This window comes from Mandrillus leucophaeus, unplaced genomic scaffold (assembly GCF_000951045.1).
Source record: "Mandrillus leucophaeus isolate KB7577 unplaced genomic scaffold, Mleu.le_1.0 Scaffold392, whole genome shotgun sequence".
Classification (NCBI taxonomy): Eukaryota; Metazoa; Chordata; class Mammalia; order Primates; family Cercopithecidae; genus Mandrillus; species Mandrillus leucophaeus.
The window spans coordinates 307,537-321,720 of NW_012104165.1; the positions used below are offsets into that span (position 1 = coordinate 307,537).

Genomic DNA, 14,184 nt, shown 5'->3' on the forward strand with positions numbered 1-14,184 from the left:
TAAAAAAGAGAACTATGGAGTGCAGGATTTTTGCTTGATTGGGTACAAGACTAGAAAATAAGTGCTACCACCTCCCTAGTCCACCTACACTTCAATGTCTTAAATCCTAGCGCATCTGCAGAGCCCAGCACCGGATGGGGTAGGGGAGTGGGGGCGGAGAGAACACAGAACTGGAATTCTAGGTAGGGGAGTCAAATTTGCTGGGCTCTCAACTGAAACCATCGCCTTTGTTCTTAGTTGGCTAAGGGTATACATATGATCTGAATTCCTCTGAGTATTCCCAAATTATTTGGGGGAAATTTTAGCTGGTTTTAACTTAGAGATTAGGTCACACTAGGTCTCACATCCTATGTACTTTGAGAGAACGAAAGGATAAAGGGCAGAAACTGGCATTTTAAAAGAGCCGATTATCACACATTTTATAGCTATTTAATAATGTAATCCTTAATATTATGACCTAAAATTCTCTCCACGGCTGATTCTCATGTGTTCAGCTTTATTTCATACCCCACTGCCCCTTTCTCTCCAACCACACTGTCCTACTTGCAAATCAGTCCCTCTTATTTACCATGGGTTTGGGTACATATGATTTCTTTTACCTTTAACACTCTTTTAAACCTAGTTAACATCTCCCCAACCTTCAAACTTGAGCAGAATCATTATTTTCTGAGAGAAATCTTCCCCTAAACTTTCTAAATTAATCTTCATATATTAAATGAGAGCACTATATGTCCCTCTTTTCTTGGACATGATGCATTAATTTGGATGATAACTTGATTACTGTCTGTCTCTCACAAGAATATAATTTCCAAGAAGACAGGTGCAGTGCCTGGTTTCATTTACTAATAAAACCCTACTGTCCATTGCAATGCCCATATATGCAATGGGCACACAATAAACACGATTTGAATAATATGTGAACCCATACCATTCTATAAAGTAAACGTTAATCTTATTTTGAGACAAGGAACTGAGGTTAATAGTTAATTGTCCAAATTGCAGAATTAGTAAAAGAGTTATTTCCTATTTTTCTCAGATTGGGGACTCATTTGCAGAAACTGTGTAATCAGTAGGGAAAGAGGAGTTGAATTCTTCCCTTTAAAAAAGACAGATAATAACAATGGCCTTCATGGTCAGCATCTTTAAGGAAAAATGCAGACTGGTGTATTTGAACAGGATTTTCACAATCACCCCAGTGAGACACTAATTAACTACACAAATTGAATGCTGTATAGAGAGGTATTTGATAGACAATAGAACTTTTCCACTTTCCTGATAGTCCTCTGCCCTTACCAAATTCTGTAAACATGCTTACCCTCGTGATATATGCAGAACAATATGAAGATCTCCAGACAGGAAACGCAGACATCTGGTCATCAAGATAGGAGATACATTCACTTTGAGCCTCAACTTAAGTTCGCAATATTCTGGCCACCACAACCCTTCCTTTTACACTATGTAGAATCTTGTTTACTACATTACATCTCCTTATATTTTTTTCCATAAACATCAACAACAACGAAATCACACTCTTCTGAATTCCTGCCTCTGCCCCGTGAAAAGAAAAAAAAAGAAAAAGAAAAAAAATCAACGTCTACAGTAAGGAGCCTCGCATCTCAGGGGAAATTTTCTTAAATTCTCCAGTCACGTCTGAAAAAAAAAAAAAAAGTTTTAATGAAGGATTTGTAGTAAAGAAAAGCATAGTAACCTTGATAATTTACTGAAAGGAAAAGCCAATCAACTCGACATTACCAAAGTTGAAAGAGAAAAATTTATTTCTCTCTTAACGAAGGAAGTCGATGGCGCACATCGGTTTCCGTAGTGTAGTGGTTATCACGTTCGCCTTACACGCGAAAGGTCCTCGGGTCGAAACCGAGCGGAAACAACTTGTAATTTTTCGGGGTGTTTCTGTTTTTCAAGATTCCCTTAGCTTACCTTGTCAGTGGACGTCCTTACAAAGGCACCATTGCACGATCTCTCGAACACTCTCAGCTTTCAAAAAGCTTTAATACTGTTCTATTAGGTATTTCTCTCTGCATGTTGTCAGCAGTGTTCTGAATAGGAGGAGGTTCCTGCCTTTAAACGGGGCGAGATTGGGGGTGGAGGGGTCTCTGCTCTCTTCCTAATGCGAACTGTTGCCTGCTGGCTTTATTCAAAGAGAGGCTCTTGGGGATTTCCACAAGTAAAAGTCTCTGCTTCTAGACCAAGAGTCCCCGACCACTTGAGTGAACATTACCAATCTCCAGCAATTCATTTATTGTCAGACAATATTTTCAAACATCACATGACTTTTAGGGAAGAAAAGAAGAGAGAATGGGGAGGGAATACGTAGAAGACAAGATTCTGCAGGGAGAGCTCAATTAGGGCAGAGGCTACTGCGTCGCCTGTTTCTCCACGATCCTTTCCCTTGATGGTCCCATCTCCCGATCGTCACAAAGACCTCAGGGATTAGGTTCGCAGGAGCCTTGTTTAAGGGCCCTTTGGCTCGGAGCATTTCCACTGCGGGATCAATGCCTAGTAGCACTTTTGCGGGAAGATAGCGTTGCATGGAACATTGGGCCGGACACGCCTCTCCAGGTCCAGGCTGGGCTCTGGTTGCTCACTCGCTGCTGGGAACCTGGCTTCCACCGGGGCATGGCAAAGTTCCACTTAAGGACGCTCCAGGTGGATATGGGGTAAAGTTAGGGTGTTTCCCTACATGTACATACACTGGGGTCCTCGAAAGGAACCTAGGTGGGGAGATGTGTGGACACAAAGCGTGAAGATATTTGTGTCACAAGTTAAGTTAACCAGAGTGCGTCCACCACAGAACTAAACAACTAACTGGAATGATTCTACCAGTTTTTGTCAGCTAGCCTTAATAATTAGCCTCTACAGTGCTGGCAGATTGATTACATGAATTGAATAGCCTAATGTCAGTGATGGAAGCTAAGCATGGGCCCGGTAACAATGGGCTTGTCTGTTACAGGAGCTTAAGAAGATCTTCAAAATGCAAATCTGTTCATGAGACTTCTCTGCCTAAAATCTTTCCATGGATTCCCATTGTTGGTAGGGCCAATTCAAAAGTCCTTAACTTGGCCTATACAGAGTAATCATAGTTCTTAGTTTAGACTCAATATAGATCAATTAACGCCTGTTAATTTTAGTGCCCCATCCTCTTCACCATCAAGTAAAGTATCCTGATTTATTTATAATAATCTACTAGAGGGTCCTGCAGCATGCACATGTTCTCTCCTCCTCAAGTCTCATCTCCTACTGCTTGCACATCACTCTGCAACTCAGTCTTAATCACCAGACACACTGACACTGTCTTAGCTCCTCTCCCATCAGGTGTTTTTGCCATGTTGTTCTCTCTGAGGTGCACAAAGGAAGGCCTCTGCTGGCCCTTCTCCTTGCTCTCCATTCAGCCCCTTCCTTCTCCCACCTGATTCTGTCACATTCCCAAAGTCTTGCCTAACTGAGAGAAGGTGATATTCCAGAAACAAACATTCCCCAGTATGAATTTCTCTACATTTTCACTGACTGTAATTCAGGAAGAAAGAGGGGTAGAAATGTGCCCAGCGTCCTATTTGTGCTCAATATAGTTAAAACAAACAAGCAAGGAAAAAGAATATTGGGATCAACCCTCTAAAGCACAGGGGGACAATGGCCGTCAAAATTGCCAATACGTATTCTTTGATGCAGCTTTCCACATGAATGCGTGGTATCATGGCAGATTATCAGAGATGGTGTATGTTCATAGACATAGTTTGCAATAGCAGGATGGAAAACTAAACTAACTGCTCATTAAACTATGATATATACTAACATAATTGAATACTATACCTTTTTTTTTTTTTTTGAGATGAAGTCTCACTCTGTCACCCAGGCTGGAGTGCAGTGGCACAGTCTCCACTCACTGCAACCTCCACCTCCCAAGTTCAAGTGATTCTCCTGTCTCAGCCTCCTGAGTAGCTGAGATTACAGGCGTGTGCCACCATGCCTGGATAATTTTTGTATTTTTAGTAGAGATGGGGTTTCACCATGTTGGCCAGGCTGGTCTCCAACTCCTGACCCAGATGATCTGCCCACCTCGGCCTCCCAAAGTGTGGTGATTACAGGCGTGACACTGCTCCTGGCCAACTACTACAAGTATATTTTTTAAATTATTATACTTTAAATTCTGGGGTACATATGCAGAATGTGCAGGTTTGTTACATAGGTATACACGTGTATAGTATATATAATACTATACATATTTTTAAAAGAATGGAGAACACTTGTCTATTCTGATATGGAAAGGTTGCAAAAATACATTGTAAGTAAAAATTTAAAAAGGCAAGAGATTTAAAAAGTGTATAAAATGCTACTATTCGTAAAGAGAAAAAAAGAAAACACCTGGGTAACTTTGTCTATGTATTCAAAATCTCTGGAACGATAAACAAGATATTAAAAACAATGGTAATGCTTTTGGGAAACAATGGCTGAGTAGACAACGATTCGGTTTAACGGCCCCTGGAATGGTGACTAGAACCACATTTCTAGCATTTTCCAATACCAAGGTCTTCGAAGCGACCTTTGATTTGAGGTCACTTTGGGAATCTAAGGGAACACATAGGAAGACTCCCAAATTGAGGATCTGGACATAAGAAACCTGGGACGATCTCGATTGTGGGACCATCGAGAATCAGACTCGTTGGGAAAATCCTTCAGGTACCAATTTGTATGTTGTTTTAGTGAACGGCTTTTACGAGGCAAAGACTCGTTAATATTTCACCGAATCTGATTCATTGTCTGCATGTATTGACTAGACATTCAGAAGGCAGCAAATATTTCCATAAATTCTTGGGCCATTAGCCACAGTTTGAAAGGTTTAAGCGTCCTCTTTCAAGTCTACGAATACAGCTATTTTGTTCTGTTTTTGCATTGAGAGGAAATTTCTCGTTCTTTCTATTAAGACTCTAAAGCAACTGACAAATTGTTCCTCCCTGTAAGACAAACAGGAATTACATTAAAGAATTTAATACTTTGGTGGAGCAGTGGCGGGGATGCGGGTGAGAAGAATAACAAAGGGGGCTACTGGGCAGCGGCCGGTTAGCTCAGTTGGTTAGAGCGTGGTGCTAATAACGCCAAGGTCGCGGGTTCGATCCCCGTACGGGCCACTCGTTTTCTTTTCCCCTCCTCCGAGAAATTTGGTTTTCATGCTCTAAGATGATTCAAATTCACCGTCCCCATTTCTTAATGAACCTAGAACCTAAGTTTGTTTCCGAATCATCTGAAATGCTACATCTCCCCAGGTAATGTTCTTCTTTTTTTTGTTTTAAATGTTCTTTCTGTTTCCTCCAGGAATAAGGACTGGGGACAGAAAGTTGTTCAGAGCAGAGACCTCCAAGATTGGGAGCCTGCTTAATGAGAGTAGGGGTGGGGGGCGCGGAAAGAGTTCAAGGAGTGGAAAGATAACTGGCATTTTTTTTAAAAAATAAAGCTTATTTGACTTCACATTTTCCTTCCAAATTAGTCCTGAAACCTACCTTCTTTCTCAAATTATCGAGACACAAGATAAAGAATAAATTCTTAGAATGTTGTGGATGTGTGTCTCTGAAAACCCTTTCGAATTTAACTGAGAGACAAAATTGCCCTGTGAGGAAGCTATCACTTTAAACAAGGAACACAGACTTTGTTTTGTTTTGTTCACAGAAACCGATTGTGTGTGGGGTGTGTGTGTGTGTGTGTGTGTGTGTGTGTTTTCACATGGTCTTCTGTGTGTATCACAAAAGGATATGCGAGGGAGAAGCAGGGAGTTTTCTTTGTGTCCGTTTGGAAGTCTACCCTGTACATATTTCCCATTGGTGAAGGGCAGTGGAAGGACCAGGGGAGCTGTGCACTGTCCTGGGAGACTCCAGAGGGACCTTTGTCTACTCTTCCCCTTCTTTCCCTGAGTTGCTATCCTAGGGTTGCTGGGATCGTCCTCTAACCCTGTAGTTCAAATGCATTTATTTCAGTTTTCTGTAAGCAGCAACGTGGCTCCCCTGTGACTTCGGTAAAATCTTTCCATAACGTGTCCTCAAAAACGCTACATGTTACCCTGGTAAAAATGATTTTTGAGAAAACAATTAGATCTATAACGAAAAGGAGTAAAGCATCTCAGGTATCTGACTCAAATTTCTCACCTGTAAAATAGAAATTATGGGTCCCATCTCACAGCGTGGTTGTGAGCCTCACAGGTGAGGTAACAATAGAAAACACTTGTCACAAAATCTGGCACACGGTAACCTGGTATACTGTGTGCCTGGCACCTGGCACACAGTCTTGTTTAACAATCTCACTTGTTTTCCACTGATGAAATAGAGAGACCCAAGGCCGGGGCGCCAAGCTCTTAAACCACTTGAAAGGAAATACAAGGATGAGAGGACTCCGGACATTTGGAAGTCAACGTTTTCCATTAAGACTCTGGTGTAAAAAGTGTTGAATGTAGGCATGTGGCAGGTAAGCATCTTTTTGACTTAATCCTCCAAGAGGAAAAGCAGAATGTACCCATCACTCAAACTTCGGGGCAGAGGGAAGCAACCTAAGGTGGCGAAATAGGTCACCTATGACTTTAGGAAAGACTGTCGCAGATGTAGGTTCCATGGTGTAATGGTTAGCACTCTGGACTCTGAATCCAGTAATCCGAGTTCAAGTCTCGGTGGAACCTTAGTATTTTGTCCTCTGCTAAAACTGAGGCTGGTGAGAAGAGGAAAGGAAATTGGGTGATAGTCACGGACAGAGAAAAGTTGGGATGGAAACTAAGGAAAGGATTTACCCACGTAATGGGTCTGGAAGAGCTGACAGTCGCCGAAGCCGAGAGAAAACTGTCCTCAGACAAGACCACAAGGGGATACAAGCTCAACTTCTGAGGGCTGGGCCGATAGAACAGGTGACGGGAAGATACAACTGGCGACAGTCAATAGTCAATAAAGATAGATGCTGCTTCGAGTTTGCACAAGCAAGTTTTGCTTGGACAGAGAAGAGGAGGAAATGAGCTGGAAAGACTCCCTGTCCCAGCATAACAGTGTTTACTCTACGCCCCCTCCCCGCCCACTCTCCCCAACCCGCAAAGTCCCTCAGCGTTTCCTAGTAAGGGTTCCCTGAGCGCATTGCTGGGCGCGCAGCAACTCGGCTTTCTTGGCATTTCCACGTCTGGGCATGGACCAGCTCCTGAAGAAGGGATTTCAGAGCTCGGACCCTCTTAGACAGATTGGAGAAGTTCGATCACCCGGAAATTGCTGGGGCGGTTCGGTTTTGGAGAGAGGCGGGGACGAAAGAAGAAAGCGGTAAGCCAGAAGAGAAGGCAGGGAATGTGATCAGGAAAAAGTTCTTGCGCTTTTTCTTCTCTGAAAAAGGAATGTCAGAGAAGCCAGCGCCCGGTGCAGCAGAGAAGCTTAGCGACAGGGTTGCTGGACCGGAGACCACGAGATCCTAGAGGCTACAAAGAAACATTTCCCCAAATGTGTCTCCCCTACCGCGCATTAACTCCCTGTGGGATGTGAATGCTCCCTACTTCCGTCTTCCCCTGCGAATCATTCTCGCCTTTTAGATAACATCTTACTGTGACAGAACAATTGGAAATGCTGGTGTCTCCAAAGTCTTCTGTAAACAAGACACAGGGTTGCGTGTCTCAATTGCGTATTTTACATGATTTTATGAAGGAACTGACAAATTCCTCATTTACTTCCGACTAATAACATTCCATTTTTAACAAATCGGAACGTACATATTGGGCCGTGGAAAGTTAGTGTTTTCATTTTTTTTACAATTATTGAGACTACTAGGAAAATTCTTTGACTTTTATCAAATATGAATATCCGTAAAGTTATATGTTTTGCGTGGTCCCAAATCTCCTGCTAGGTTTCACTTTTATTTACTGCTACCATTTATTTATTAAACTAGATAAACGTAATGGGAATGTGTTGAAGGTTCCACTTTAAATAATGCACCTTAAATAATCATAAAAACACCTTTTGGAAGGCTCGGACTTATTCAAAACCACAATCTACTGATCTTTTAGTTGTTAATTCCACCGAACCTTTCTTATTCCAGCTATAAGAAGTATTTATCCGCGGACACATGAATTGATGGAGAAAAAACATGTTGACAGCCATTGCACTAAAAGATGCATTTCCAATGCAACTCTACTTTTCATATATACTAAATTACTTACCAAAATTGTTGATTTGTGTTTGTTATTGTGTGCCACCATTGAATATAAAGGTAATTCAAACCAGAAGAAAAACGGTGAAACTCTTGGGGATTATTAATGGAAATAAAAAAAATTAGAGGTTTCAATTTATATGAGTATTTTCCGTTGCTGTGCGTTATGACAGGGTCTTTACGCATAAAAATACGTAATATTGGGATAAAATTCTGTGGCAGAAACAGAACAGAAATACATTTGCAACAGAAAAAGAGTCCCCCCTATCCTCCCCCTCCACCCCCAATTTTCAGCGGCTTAGCCTTCAGTAAGAAGGGCTGTAAGGCCTAACTTGAGATCTGAGAAATGAGTGATGAACTAAGGCAGGTGAAGTGAGGGCAGAGAGAAGAGTTAGGAGTGCTGCGGTTAGAAAATGAGAAGGAGAGCATGGAGCTTGGGGAGAAAAAAAATTCACTGTAGTTGGAAAGTGAGAATGGATACAGAGGAACGATGACACTCAAGACTGGACACACGGGCGTTGGGCAGGATCATCAAACTGTAAAAGGTTCTCCATACGAAGGTGGAAAGAACTTGTTTTGTGTAAGAATTCTTTAAGAAGACCACAATTTGAAGGACATCACAATCCATATCAACACATCACCAAAATCAAGCTGCAAAGCTTCGTCAAAAACAAGCCTTAAAGGAGTATCCCAAAAACGTGCTGCAGCCCGAAGGACGAGGTGGCCGAGTGGTTAAGGCGATGGACTGCTAATCCATTGTGCTCTGCACGCGTGGGTTCGAATCCCACCTTCGTCGACTGTTTTCTTTAAGAGGGTAACCAGATTTCTGTCGCAGGTCTGAGTTGTTCTCAGAAACGTTATATACATTATCTACAGCTTTCCTCCTTTTGCTTCCTCTTATTTCTCTCGACCATCTATCAGTTTTATTTCCTCCTGAGGTTCCACAGAATTCCTGTGGATCTGAGTGGAATTATTCTCCATTCTTAGATTACAGTTTACTACATCCAGCACCCACCTGAAGGGCTCTCAGCCAAGATGTCCGCATGGTGCAACCTATCCCTTGCTCCACTCACGTAGTGCTTCATGTTGCAAAGCCAAAGAACCAAAGGCATTGGTCAGACCCTGACTACCCTATCCTTCGAACAATTAACAGAAGTTTGTGTGTCACCTTCCTCTCTGTTTACATGTGAACGAGTAATCTGTACCTTTGCTTATTGTCAAAGTAAAGTGCTTTGGAATCTCCAGTCTTGGATTTGCTTCAAAATACTAGCTGATGTTGGGGAGCAATAGAGAAAACATTGACAAAATATTGTTAATTGTTTAAACTGGTTGATGGGAAGTTGAATGTTCGTTATACTAATATTTTCACTTCCTCAAATTTTTATTAAAATGTTTTTTATTTTTTATTTATTTTTTATTTTTTGGACAGAGTCTTACTCTGTCGACCAGGCTGGAGTGCAGCGGCACGATCTCAGCTGACTGCAACCTCCGCCTCCCGGGTTCAAGCGATTCCTCTGCCTCAGCCTTCCGAGTAGCTGGGACTACAGGCGCCCGCCACCACGCCCAGCTAATTTTTGCATTTTTAGTAGAGATGAGGGGCTCACCTTCTTGGCCAGACTGGTCTCGAACTCCTGACCTCAGGTGATCCACCCGCCTCGGCCTCCCACAGTGCTGGGATTACAGGCGTGAGCCATTGCGCTCGGCCTTTTAAAACTTTTTATCCAGAAATAATTTTAAACTTAAGGAAAAAAATTAAGAATAAGAATAGTATAAAGACCACCCATATTCCTTTTATCAGGATTCACCTATTAACGTTAATTCTCTCTCTCTCCGTATATATCTGTGTATGTTTGTGTGTATGTGTCCCAGAACATTTAAGAGTAAATTATATATATTATGTTCCTTTGCCCTTAAATATTTCAGTGAGTATTTCCTAAAGGAGTAGTTTCTTGTGCTATAGCCATAATATAGTTACCAATTCAGTATATTTAACATTGATATAAGTTTTTAGGAATTTTCTAACCTGTATTCCATTTTTTTCAATTGACCAATAATATCCTTTGTAGTATTTACCCCCTCCGATTCAGGAATCAGTCTAGAATTGGGTGTTTTCCGTACCCCTTTAGTCTCCTTTAACCTGGAACATTTTCACAACCTTTCTATTTTATGACATTGACTTTTTGAAGAACATGGTAACTGCTCACATTTTTAAAACATAGAACATTTCTTATTTGGGCTTTGCGTGATTTTCTCCCCTTATAATTGGGTTCACGTTTTGCATCCCAGAGAATAGAATGTATGTGACATGTCGTTCTCAGGACTATTAAATCTGGAGACATGCAATGTTCATTGCCCCTCATTACTGAGGTTAATTCCAATCACATAGTCAAGTTGATATATATGTATAGTTTCCTCCTTGCAACTAATAAGCAATCTGCGAGAGATGCTTAAAGATCATACAAATAACTTGCTCCCCATCAAAATTTTCCTCTAGAGTTAGCGTCTATTGATAATTCCTACGTGGACCATATTTACTATGATGGTTGCAAAATGATGTTTTTTTTTAACTCCAGAATTTTCTTCACATTTACCAGTTTTTACTTTGGCATTCTATTGTAATCAAGAATCCCCCTTGGCCGGGCGCTGTGGCTCACGCCTCTAATCCCAACACTTTGGGAGGTCGAGGAGGGCGGATCTCAAGGTCAGGAGTTCAAGACCAGCTTGGCCAGTATGGTGAAACCCCATCTCTACTTAAAAAAAAAAAAAAAAAAGCCGGGTATGGTGTCGGGCGCCTGTTGTCCCAGCTACTTGGGAAGCTGATGTAGGGGAATCGCTTGAACCCGGGAGGCGGAGGTTGCAGTGAGCCGAGATTGTGCCACTGCACTCCAGCCTGGGTGACAGAGTGAGACTCTGTCTCAAAAAATAAAAAATAAAAAAAGAGTCCCCCTTTAACATCCATTTATGTATTTATTATCTGTATGGGCTCATAAAAGCTTATTTTTCAGTGGTTTACAATTCCATTATTGCCTTAATAACTTTGGTAGTCCATGTATCCCAGATTTTGTCAGAGGCAGACCCTTCAAGCTAAGTACTCTGTCCTTGTGACATTCCTCCACCATATTTCTTAAAACTTTCTTAATTTCTGGCATGACAAATTGTTCTAGGCTCTACTACATTTACCCTGTCCCCGTCCTGAAGTCTCCTATTTCTCAGAGGTGATCTTTTAGTGAGGAATGTATTAGAGACCAATATCCAGGGTCTAGGTGTACTTACTGTTTCTAAGATATCTTTGCTTCTAGATTATCAACAATATCTAGGAAATACATGTGTATACTCACATATACAAAATATGCAAATAGACACACACATATGTACGTGTGCACATATACATGCGTGTGCACATACATATGAATATTTTAATAATTATGAGTACCCAACGATATTTACTTTTTTTTTTCACCAGTTGTCAAATGATCCTTTATTGAAATACTTTCCTTTGTGCTTAACTGGCTGGGCATTCCACGGAACCACTGTTGATGTCATCTATGATGTCATGAGGGTGGCTGCCATCAACATTACAGCCCACAAACTGGGCAGTCCCCAGGATCTCTTTAATGGTTCCAGAGAGTTCTCTGGCTAAGGATCGGTGTCGCATCTGTCGAGCAATGTTGATGATCTCATCAAAAGTGATATTCCCACTGTGTTTAACGTTTTTCTGTTTCTTTCTGTCTCTTGGTGGTTCCTTGAAGGCTTTGATGATCAGGGCAGAGGCAGAAGGCACCACCTCAATCTGGGCCTGTCTGTTCTGAATGGTCCGTTTCACTGTAATCCTTAGGCCCTTCCAGTCACCCGTTGCCTTGGCAATGTCATCACCAACCTTTTTCGGAGACAGACCCAGGGGGCCGATCTTGGGGGCCAGCGCAGAAGTGGCACCGACTTCACCTCAGGTGCACCTCAGGTGCACCTCAGGTATACGACTTTGATCTGGTTGGGGTCGAACTTCGGCGGCTGGTGTTGGATGAACCCAGATTCCGGACGACCGAAGAAAGTTGCACCTTTGCCCCCTCCGAAAGCCGAGAGGTTTTTTTTTTTTTTTTTTTTTTTTGGAGCCAGAGTTTTTCTCTTGTTGCCCAGGCTGGAGTGCAGTGGTGTGATATCGGCTCACTGCAACCTCCACCTTTCAGGTTCAAGCGATTCTCCTGATTCAGCCTCCCGAGTAGCTAGGATTGCAGGCATGTGCCACTACCCCCCAGCTAATTTTGTATTTTTAGTAGAGATGGGGTTTCTCCATATTGGTCAGGCTGGTCTTGAACCGCCGACCTCAGGTGATCATCTGGCCTCGTCCTCCCAAAGTGCTGGAATTACCGGCACCTGCATGAGCCACCGTGCCCGTCCAGATATTTACAATTCTAATGTATCTCCTAAGGGGCTTTAAAAAATTTTTTTTTAATTTAAATTTTTATTGTTTGCCTTCCCACCATCTATTTGTATGATCATCTTCTGCAATTAGATAGTGGCTGAAATGATTTACTCAAATGAGTAAATCAACACATTTACTCACGTGCCCTATCCTATAATACACCTAAAATTGCTTCAAAATTGCTTTGTCCACATTACAACAGAAAACAAAATCAATTAAAAAGAGTCCAAGATTTGTTTGTAATTCTCGTCCTGCCCCAAGTTAAAAGTAACTTGGTCTGGTTTTTTCTTTTCCTATACCGTGGTTTGGTATTCTCTTGAATACTAGCCCAGGCTGGAATGTAGGGCCATGATCTCAGCTCACTGCAACCTCCACCTCCCGGAGGCTCAAACCACCCTCTCACCTCTCCAGAATAGCTCGTGTTTTTTTTGTTTTGTTTTGTTTTTGTTTTTGTTTTTGTAGAGACAGGATTTTGCCCTTTCTCTCAGGCTGGTCTCCTGATCTCCTGTTCTCAAGGACCCGCCCGCCCCGGCCTCCCACAGGGCTGGGATTAAAAGTGTGAGCCCCAGAGTCTGGCAACCACTACACTTCTAGGTAATTGATAATTGACTTCATTGCTTCCTGATTTATCCTTCTGCATGTCTGTCTTATTTTTCCTTTCTTCTTGCACTTCAGAAAGTAATATAGTACTATAAATAGTCCTTTGCATTTTGCTTTTTCTTCACTTAACAATGTCTTCTAGAAATTGTTCCATAGAAGTTAATAGATATCGTCCCTATTCACTCTGTTTCACACTATCCCAATGTGTACACGCACTGTAGGTATAAACTAGTCTCCTATGACTGGACATTTAGTCAAAATGCTTTTTGGAGTCAGTGGGTAAAAATAAATTGAAGATTGTAGGCCTAGGGGGTCAAGAACATCTTCAAAGCAGCAAGATTAAAGGAACAAAACATGCTCCCCTCATCATCTTATTTCCGTTTGTCCGATTCATTTTTGTGTGTGTAAATTCTCATTAATTAGGGTGCTCATTGTTTAGAATAATTTATATACTTTTTTTTTCCATATGTAACGACTCACTAAAGAGGGCTTTAATTTAAATTTTTTTTCTCACGGCTGGGTGTGGGGGTTTATTCTTGTAATTGCCAGCACTTTGAGAGACGGAGGCAGGCGGATCGCTTGAGTCCATGAGTTCGAGATCAATATAGCGAAGCCCTGTCTCTACTAAAAACACGAAACATAGGCCGGGAGCGGTGGCTCACGCCTATAATCCCAGCACTTTGGTAGTCCGAGGTAGGCGGATCACCTAAGGTCAGGAGTTGGAGACTAGCCTGACCAACATGGTGAAACTCCGTCTCTACCAAAAATACAAAATTAGCCAGGAGTGGTGGCACATGCCTGTAATCCCATCTACTCGGGAGGCTGAGGCAGGAGAATTGCTTAAACTCGGGAGGCGGAGGTTGCAGTGAGCCGAGATCGCGCCATTGCACTCCAGCCTAAGCAACACGAGCTAAACTCCGTCTAAAAAAAAAAAAAAAAAAGGTTAGCTGGGCGTGGTAGTGCGCGCCTGTAGTCAAAAAAAAAAAAAAAAATTT

General features: G+C 42.0%; 4 non-coding genes and 1 pseudogene across 4 annotated transcripts; 4 read left to right on the forward strand and 1 right to left on the reverse strand.

The window, feature by feature from the left end:
* The first annotated feature begins 1,812 nt into the window (after window positions 1–1,812).
* TRNAV-UAC lies at window positions 1,813–1,885 on the forward strand. The gene has a single exon. It is a non-coding gene; the product is annotated as a tRNA-Val (tRNA).
* Window positions 1,886–5,067: 3,182 nt separating this feature from the next.
* On the forward strand, window positions 5,068–5,141 carry TRNAI-AAU. Its single transcript has one exon. It is a non-coding gene; the product is annotated as a tRNA-Ile (tRNA).
* Window positions 5,142–6,601: 1,460 nt separating this feature from the next.
* Window positions 6,602–6,673, forward strand: TRNAQ-CUG. Its single transcript has one exon. It is a non-coding gene; the product is annotated as a tRNA-Gln (tRNA).
* Window positions 6,674–8,883: 2,210 nt separating this feature from the next.
* Window positions 8,884–8,965, forward strand: TRNAS-GCU. Its single transcript has one exon. It is a non-coding gene; the product is annotated as a tRNA-Ser (tRNA).
* A 2,706-nt stretch (window positions 8,966–11,671) lies between these two features.
* LOC105547624 overlaps window positions 11,672–14,184 on the reverse strand; it is a 3,717-nt pseudogene continuing 1,204 nt past the window's right edge.